At 34.7% G+C, this 7,213-nt stretch overlaps 1 pseudogene; it reads right to left on the bottom strand.

Annotated features, from left to right (window-relative positions):
• Positions 1–855: 855 nt before the first annotated feature.
• Positions 856–1,547, bottom strand: LOC109338983 (annotated as a pseudogene).
• Between the last annotated feature and the right edge of the window lie 5,666 nt (positions 1,548–7,213).

Below are 7,213 nucleotides of genomic sequence, written 5' to 3'. Positions count from 1 at the left end.
AGTGTGTGATAAAATCCATCGAAATATCATCCCAAACATGCTGAGGAATTTTTAACGGTTGTAATAAACCTTGCTGTTTGGTAGGGATATATTTATTGTACTGACATGTGGGACATCGTCGGATGAACTCCTTTGTGTGTTTGTAGAGCCCGGGCCAATAACATGAACCCGCCAGCCTGGCTAAAGTAGGCTTGAGACCAGAATGTCCCGATGTAGGAGTGGAATGATATTCGGTGATCAACACATCCCGAAAGCTTTGGACATCAGGTATATATATTATGTTTTCAAACAGTAGTAAGCCATTGGAAAGGAAATTTTTTGTTTCATATGCTCATCTGATTCTGCTTTTTTGATGAATGCCAGACCCGCAGGAGTGGTGTAGTACAGCCGGAGTTGGTCCAGCACCGACGGTACTGGTGAAGACAGAGCAGAGAAGATAGCCACATCATCACTTTGGCATCTAGATAAGGCATCAGCTACCCGGTTACAGGTACCAGTTCTATATTTGATCTCATATTGAAACCCAATAAGTTTAGTAGCCCATTTTTGTTGTTCTGGTGTATGTAATGCCTGGGTCATCAGATGTTTCAAACTTTGTTGATCGGTTAGAATACAAATTTTTCGACCAATCAAATATTGACGCCATTTTTTAACTGTTTCTGTCACAACAAACATTTCACGGACATAGGCGGAGGCGTGCTGCATCCGGGAAGACATTTTTTGGCTGAAGTAAGCTAAAGGATGACCATTCTGAGTCAACACTGCACCAATGGCCACTATTGATGCATCAGTTTCTACCTCAAAGGGTTGGGAGAAATATGGAAGACGCAACACCAGAGTTTTTATCATTGCTGATTTTAAGTCTGTAAAGGCCATCTGAGCCTCTGTATGCCATGTAAATTTATTGTGTTTTAGTAATTCGGTGAGAGGAGCGGCGAGTATGGCGTAGCCTTTAACAAATTTGCGGTAGAAACCGGCGAGGCCTAAAAATCCTCTGAGTGTCGTGAGAGAACGTGGCGGAGGCCAGTCAACCATAGCTTGAATTTTCTCGGGGTCTGGTTGTACCCCCCAGTAGAGATAATGTGACCCAAATAACCAATAGAGGCAACTCCAAAAATGCACTTAGATAATTTGGCATAAAATTGATTAGTAACTAATAAGTCCAACACAATCTGTAAATGTTGTAAATGAGATTCCAAATCTTCACTATAAACTAGGATATCATCAAAGAAAACCAGAACAAACCTTCGTAAGTGCGGCTTCAACAAATCATTCATGGCTGCTTGAAAGGTTGATGGGGCATTTGTAAGCCCAAAGGGCATCACCAGAAACTCGTAATGTCAGTCGAAAGTGCGGAACACAGTCTTATGAGTATCATCAGGCTTTAACCCGATTTGATGATAACCAGAACGTACATCAATTTTTGAAAAATTAGTACCATGTTCAAGTTCGTCCAACAACTCATCGATAGTTGGAATAGGGAAGCGATCTGGTACAGTGATTGCATTAAGGGCACGATAATCAACACAAAATCTCCAATGTGCCATCTTTTTTTCGAACCAATAAAACCGGAGATGAAAATGGGCTAGTGCTTGGGATTACAATCCCAGCCTGCAACATCTCCTGAAGTAGGGAGGTCATCGCCTCCTTTTGAGAATGGGGGTAGCGGTATGGTCTGATACTCACTGGTGCTGAGTTAGGTAGGAGAGGGATGGCATGGTCATGGTGTCTGGGTGGGGGTAATGTGGTGTTGGGGGAAAAGATAGAGTTATAATTATGGAGTAATGTTTGTATGTTTGGGTGGGGGGTATGAGAGGTGGGAATAGGGTCAAGTGGTAAGTAGCAATGCTATATGTATGGAAAAGGCGGTGAGTTGATGAAGGGAAGAAGAGTGTAAGTTATAGGAACATTCACCAGTGAGGGTTATGGTAGTGGTACCAACTGTGAATTTCATGGATGGAACCGAAAAGTCGGACACAATTGGCCCAAGAGTGCGAAGCCACTCGATACCCAAAACAACATCCGCGCCTTTAATGGGAAGTAAATAGAAGGGAATGACGAATTCCTGATTTTGTAGAGTAATAGGGGTATCATTGCACAAGCTGCTGCAGAAAATATGAGCTCCGTTCCCCACCATGACTGGGAAATTAGTGGTTTAAGTGATGGGCAAATGTAGAAAACTCGCAATTCGCGGTTGGAGAATATTGTGAGAACTGGCCGTATCCACCAAAACTGTCACCTGGTGGCCTCGAATGGAACCAGCGAACTTCAGAGTTTTAGGGGATAAATGACCACCCAAGGCTTGATCCGAAATATGAAAATGTAATAAGTCGTCACTCGGAGGGATTGGCTGTGGTTCCTCTGAAAGTTCAGCATCTTCAATAGTCACTTGGTCTTGGTCCCAAAATGGTGAGGAATCATTTTCCAGCATTAACAAAAAAAAAATTGGTTGACAACGGTGATCTGGGTGATATTTCTCATCACAATGGTAATAAAGGCCCTGTGCACGTCGTTCCTGCATTTGGGACAAGGACAGACGACATATTGTCAAAGGTGTCGGTGGAGGTGCAACCGGTGGTGAGGGTTTCTGAAAAGTAGGCGAATTGGCAGAATGTGGGAATTTCGTGGATTTAGGGTATGGGCCACCCACATCCAGTAACTTTGCCTCCACCAGTTTTGCCAAACCCAAGGCTTCAGAAATGGACTGAGGGCGCAATATAGCCAATTCGCGGCGAATCTCATTAGAAAGGCCAGAGATAAAACAATTTAATATTACCTCAGGTGATAAACCCCAGATTCTGTTACACAGCTTCTCGAATCTATGTTGATAGTCTGCCACCGTGCCCATTTGTTTAAGTTTAAACAGTTCGGCCTGATGATTGGTATATGTAGATGGCCCAAAACGAATTTCCAAAGCACGAGTAAATGAATTCCAATCTGTGAGTTGAGAATTGTGAAACATCCATTGGAACCAATTGAGAGCGTCTCCTTGCATTTAAAAAGCAATCATAGTAAGGCGTTGGTCAAGGGGCACCATATAAAAATGAAAAAACTGTTCTGCCTGAAAAAGCCAGCTAAGAGGATCAGATCCATCAAATGGTATAAGTTGAAGTTTAGGGGGGCGTGGTTGTGAGGGAAGGTGGGACTGGGTTGGGGAAGGAATTGTAGTCTGTGGGTAAGGTGGTGGTGAATTAATGTTGCGTGTTGGGAATGGGGGAAAAGGGACGTGAGGTGGGGGTTGGGGCTGTTGTGGGGTATTGTGTAGCTGAGAAGAAGATGCTTGAAAGGGGGAACCATGAGGGGGATCAGGTGGTATAGGAGGTAGAATACGACATTCAGTGAGTTTTTTCTATAATTGTGTGGAGAACAGTAGTGATGGCAGCATGTCTTGCATCTTGCTGTTCTTGATTTTCCTTTAGTTGCTCAATGAGCAATTGAGTGATGGATTCATCTGGTTCTTTGTGAGTGGATTTGGGAGGCATTAGAGGAGAAATGAAAGCACCAAAATGTTAGGAATTTTCGATATGTTAAGGAATAACAGTAGAAAAAAATTACTAAGGGATTGGAAATAACAATAGAATAATCTGGAAATTCTTCATACCCATTGTTCATTCAGGTTCTCTTAATAAAGGCAAAAACAAAATTAATAAAAGATCTAGACCGTACAACTAGCCAAATCCTAGCAACATAAAATGAAATATATTTTTAGAGGAGTTCTAATCCTCTACATAGTCTATCATCCAGGAGGGCTTTTGTGTAGTCCTTTTGGGTCTCTCAACAATCTGGGCCTTAACAATATTTATAGCATATCTTTAAATGATTATGTTTTATTTTAGATTGATGATCATTATGTTTTATACTATGGATTTATTGTTTTTAATATTATGAACTCACTATCATAAATGTGCATATTTAAAATTAATTTTAATATCAACAATTTTAACATATATTTCTATTGTTACTATGTTTTTTGTTAATATCTTTAACATATATTTTATTAATATATTTTAAGCTTATGTTTCCTATTGTTACTATGCATTTGACACCTATCTTTCTTATTATTACTATTGTTTACGTTATTCCTTTTACATAAAGAAGTTATATTCTTTTAGAAAAAATTGAAGTTTCATTTCTATTTTTTGTAAGATACATTTTTTGATACATAATTTAAGTTGTGATATTTCTATTTTTTGAATGACACAAAAATATGATATTTTAATATATATATTTTAAAGAATAATTGTACATATTTTCCTTGTAAAAATTGTCGCAATTTATTGAAAATTGAACTGTGTATCATGTCATAAATTTTAAAAACCATTACAATGGACACAAACAAATAAAAGGAAACAAAGATATAGTTTTCAAATAATATAATAGATGAAACAAAGATAATGAGATGAAAGAAACAGTTATAACACCTCAAAAAACAAATAAAATGAATATTTTAATAATTCATATGGTTACACGTAGAAATTATTTTAATAGTAATTGGTAATAGTTCCATACAATTTGAATTTTATTTATTAATACTTATTTTAGAATCAAATAATAAATGGTTATAAATATATCTATAATGAGCATTGACTAAAATTAAGTTTATTACCATGTGTAGAATGATTTTGTCATAGTCTCATTTAAAAACTTATTATTCTTATGATAAGTTTTTTATAAATGCAAGAAAAACATCATCCTTACATAGAAGTGAATGATTGGTACTTTGTCTTTTTCGTGGATGTCATTTTTCTCGTTGTAGTTGGTTATTTTTTGGCTGTAGGAATGGTTATTTTTTGTTGACCAAAATATCCCTTTTTGCAAGGGTTATCAGCTTTTTAGGATATCCAGATAAGTCACATCATCATAGATGAATATGAAAATTATGATAAATGACACATGAAACATAATTACTATATTTAATTTTTTATAAGGGCAATGCCAACTTTTTAATGGATTTGACAAAATTTACTTCACTCACAGAATACTGATATGAAAATGGAGAGAGAGAGTTGTATGAAAAATAAATGGAAAAAAATAATAAAATGAAAAGATGTTATGACAAATTCAATCATTTCAAATCCAATGATGTAATTTGTCACGCACAATTAATCTCCTCTTCACCATCCATTGATGTGGAGATAGCACTTCAGTACTCTGGAAATCGAAGATATTTCCCAAACATCAATATCCACCCTCACCTTCCATTCAAAATTACAAAACTGATTTTCTTCTCTAAAATCTACACACTTTAAGTTTCAATGGTATTCTTTTCAATTATTTTCTCATGAGCAAGTGGCTAAGTGGTATCAAAGTCCATTGACTCAAGTGTTAACAGTTCACAACATAGATATCAATTTTAGTCAAAAATGCACATCAAAAAAATTCAATCTATAAATAAAATTGAAAAGGCAAGTTCAAAAAGAATTAATGATTAACATAACCCAAGATGGGTTTGAATCTACACAGTACTATAAGTCTTGTAGTTGGTCCATTAGTAGTTGACTTATCTCTTCTATCTTTGGAGTTCCCTGACCTTTAACTCTTTTTTTGCTTCCAAACCATAACACTGAAGAATAATAAAGGAAAAAATAACATGTTCTGAGAAAGCTAGGTCGATGAAAAGATATAAATTTGGGATATAGAATATGAGAAAAGTGATAAGTATGTCAATGTGTGAAGTTGAAAAAGGAGAATAGAAAAACTAATGGATGATGGAAGGAAGAGAGAATGAGAAAAATGGGATTAGACAGAGAAAGTTGAAGGGACACTATAATATGAAACATAACAACAGAATGGGACAAAAATGCGAAAAAGTTATAAGATCTGGTGATATTGAGCTAAAATTTGCAGGAAAAAAATTCATTTTTACCAATATTAGTTTGAGACAATGACTTAGTGAACATGCATATATACCAAGAATAACAAAAAAAATTCGAAATAAGGTATAATGATAAATTATACAAAAAACGTTATCTTGAATTCAAAAAGAATGAAATAAGATTCATCCAACAAAAGTGACGAAAAAATGTTAACTTAGTAGATAAAAATGTTAACTTGTTAGTAAACATTAAAAAAAAGATAAATAGAAAAAGTAACATAGTTGAAGGGACACTACAGTATGATACATAACAACTGAAGCACGAGAAATACAAATAAGCTATAAGATCTAACAATATTGAACTAAAAATTGCATAAAAATCATTTTTACAAATATTAGTTTGAGACGGTGACATAGTAAACTTGCATACCAAAAATAACAACAAGAAATTTGAAATAAGGTATAATAAGAAATCATACAAAAAATATTATTTTAACTCAAAAATAATAAAATAAGATTCGTCCAACAAAAGTAGCCCTAAAAAATCTTAACTTGTTGGATAAAAATGTTACCTTGTTAGTGAATGAAGAAGTCACCAACCAGTTTCATGGATGAAGAAGTTTTGCCTAGGATGAAGAAAAACATACAGAAGAAAGTGTAGTGAGTCTCATATTGGAAAATGGAGAAGGAGATAGAGGGATAGAGAGATATGAAAGATGAATAGAAATGAATAATGAATAAAATGGTACATTTGGAAGAAAAAAAATGAAGGAAGAGAGAGTGATACAAAAAGTTTTAAATTTTGAAAATGAATGACACTTATTTCTAGTCGTGTTATGATTCTAGACTCCATTATGTAGGAAAAGATGTATTGGTAAAGAATAAAAAAATGAATAGAGAGTAAGAGAAAAAGTTTTTAATTTTGAAAATAAATGACACTTATTTGCGATCTATGTTATGATTCTAGAGTGTATTTTGTACATATACTTGTTTCGGTAATAACAAATAAGTTGAAATATTTTTGAATGACTGTTTTAGCCCTTAGAAAGTCAAGTGTCAATTATAGGAGATAAGTATTTTTGTAAACCCTTTACATTATTATATATAGATACTAGATAGTAGATTAGAATTGTACTGTACAAGTGGTGAGAGATTTATGTAGTAGTTTCCATGACATCAAGATTCAAACTCTGTTGTAAGCTTGTGATTATTAAATCTAAAATAAACTATATTCTAGGTATGACAAAACATAAATAAATAAAAATATACGTTAGAATATTTTTTTCATAAACAGGAAAGTAGAATACACAATATATTGTGTCTAAACTTTTTGTGTGAGATTCCTTTTCATGTCAGCGTGAGTTGAAATCAACAAACAAATATAATTCTATCATTCAA

The sequence above is a fragment of the Lupinus angustifolius genome, unplaced genomic scaffold (assembly GCF_001865875.1).
Source record: "Lupinus angustifolius cultivar Tanjil unplaced genomic scaffold, LupAngTanjil_v1.0 Scaffold_50_82, whole genome shotgun sequence".
Lineage (NCBI taxonomy): Eukaryota > Viridiplantae > Streptophyta > Magnoliopsida > Fabales > Fabaceae > Lupinus > Lupinus angustifolius.
Note: the sequence above shows the minus strand (reverse complement) of the source record. Positions and strands in the feature narration are given on the sequence as shown.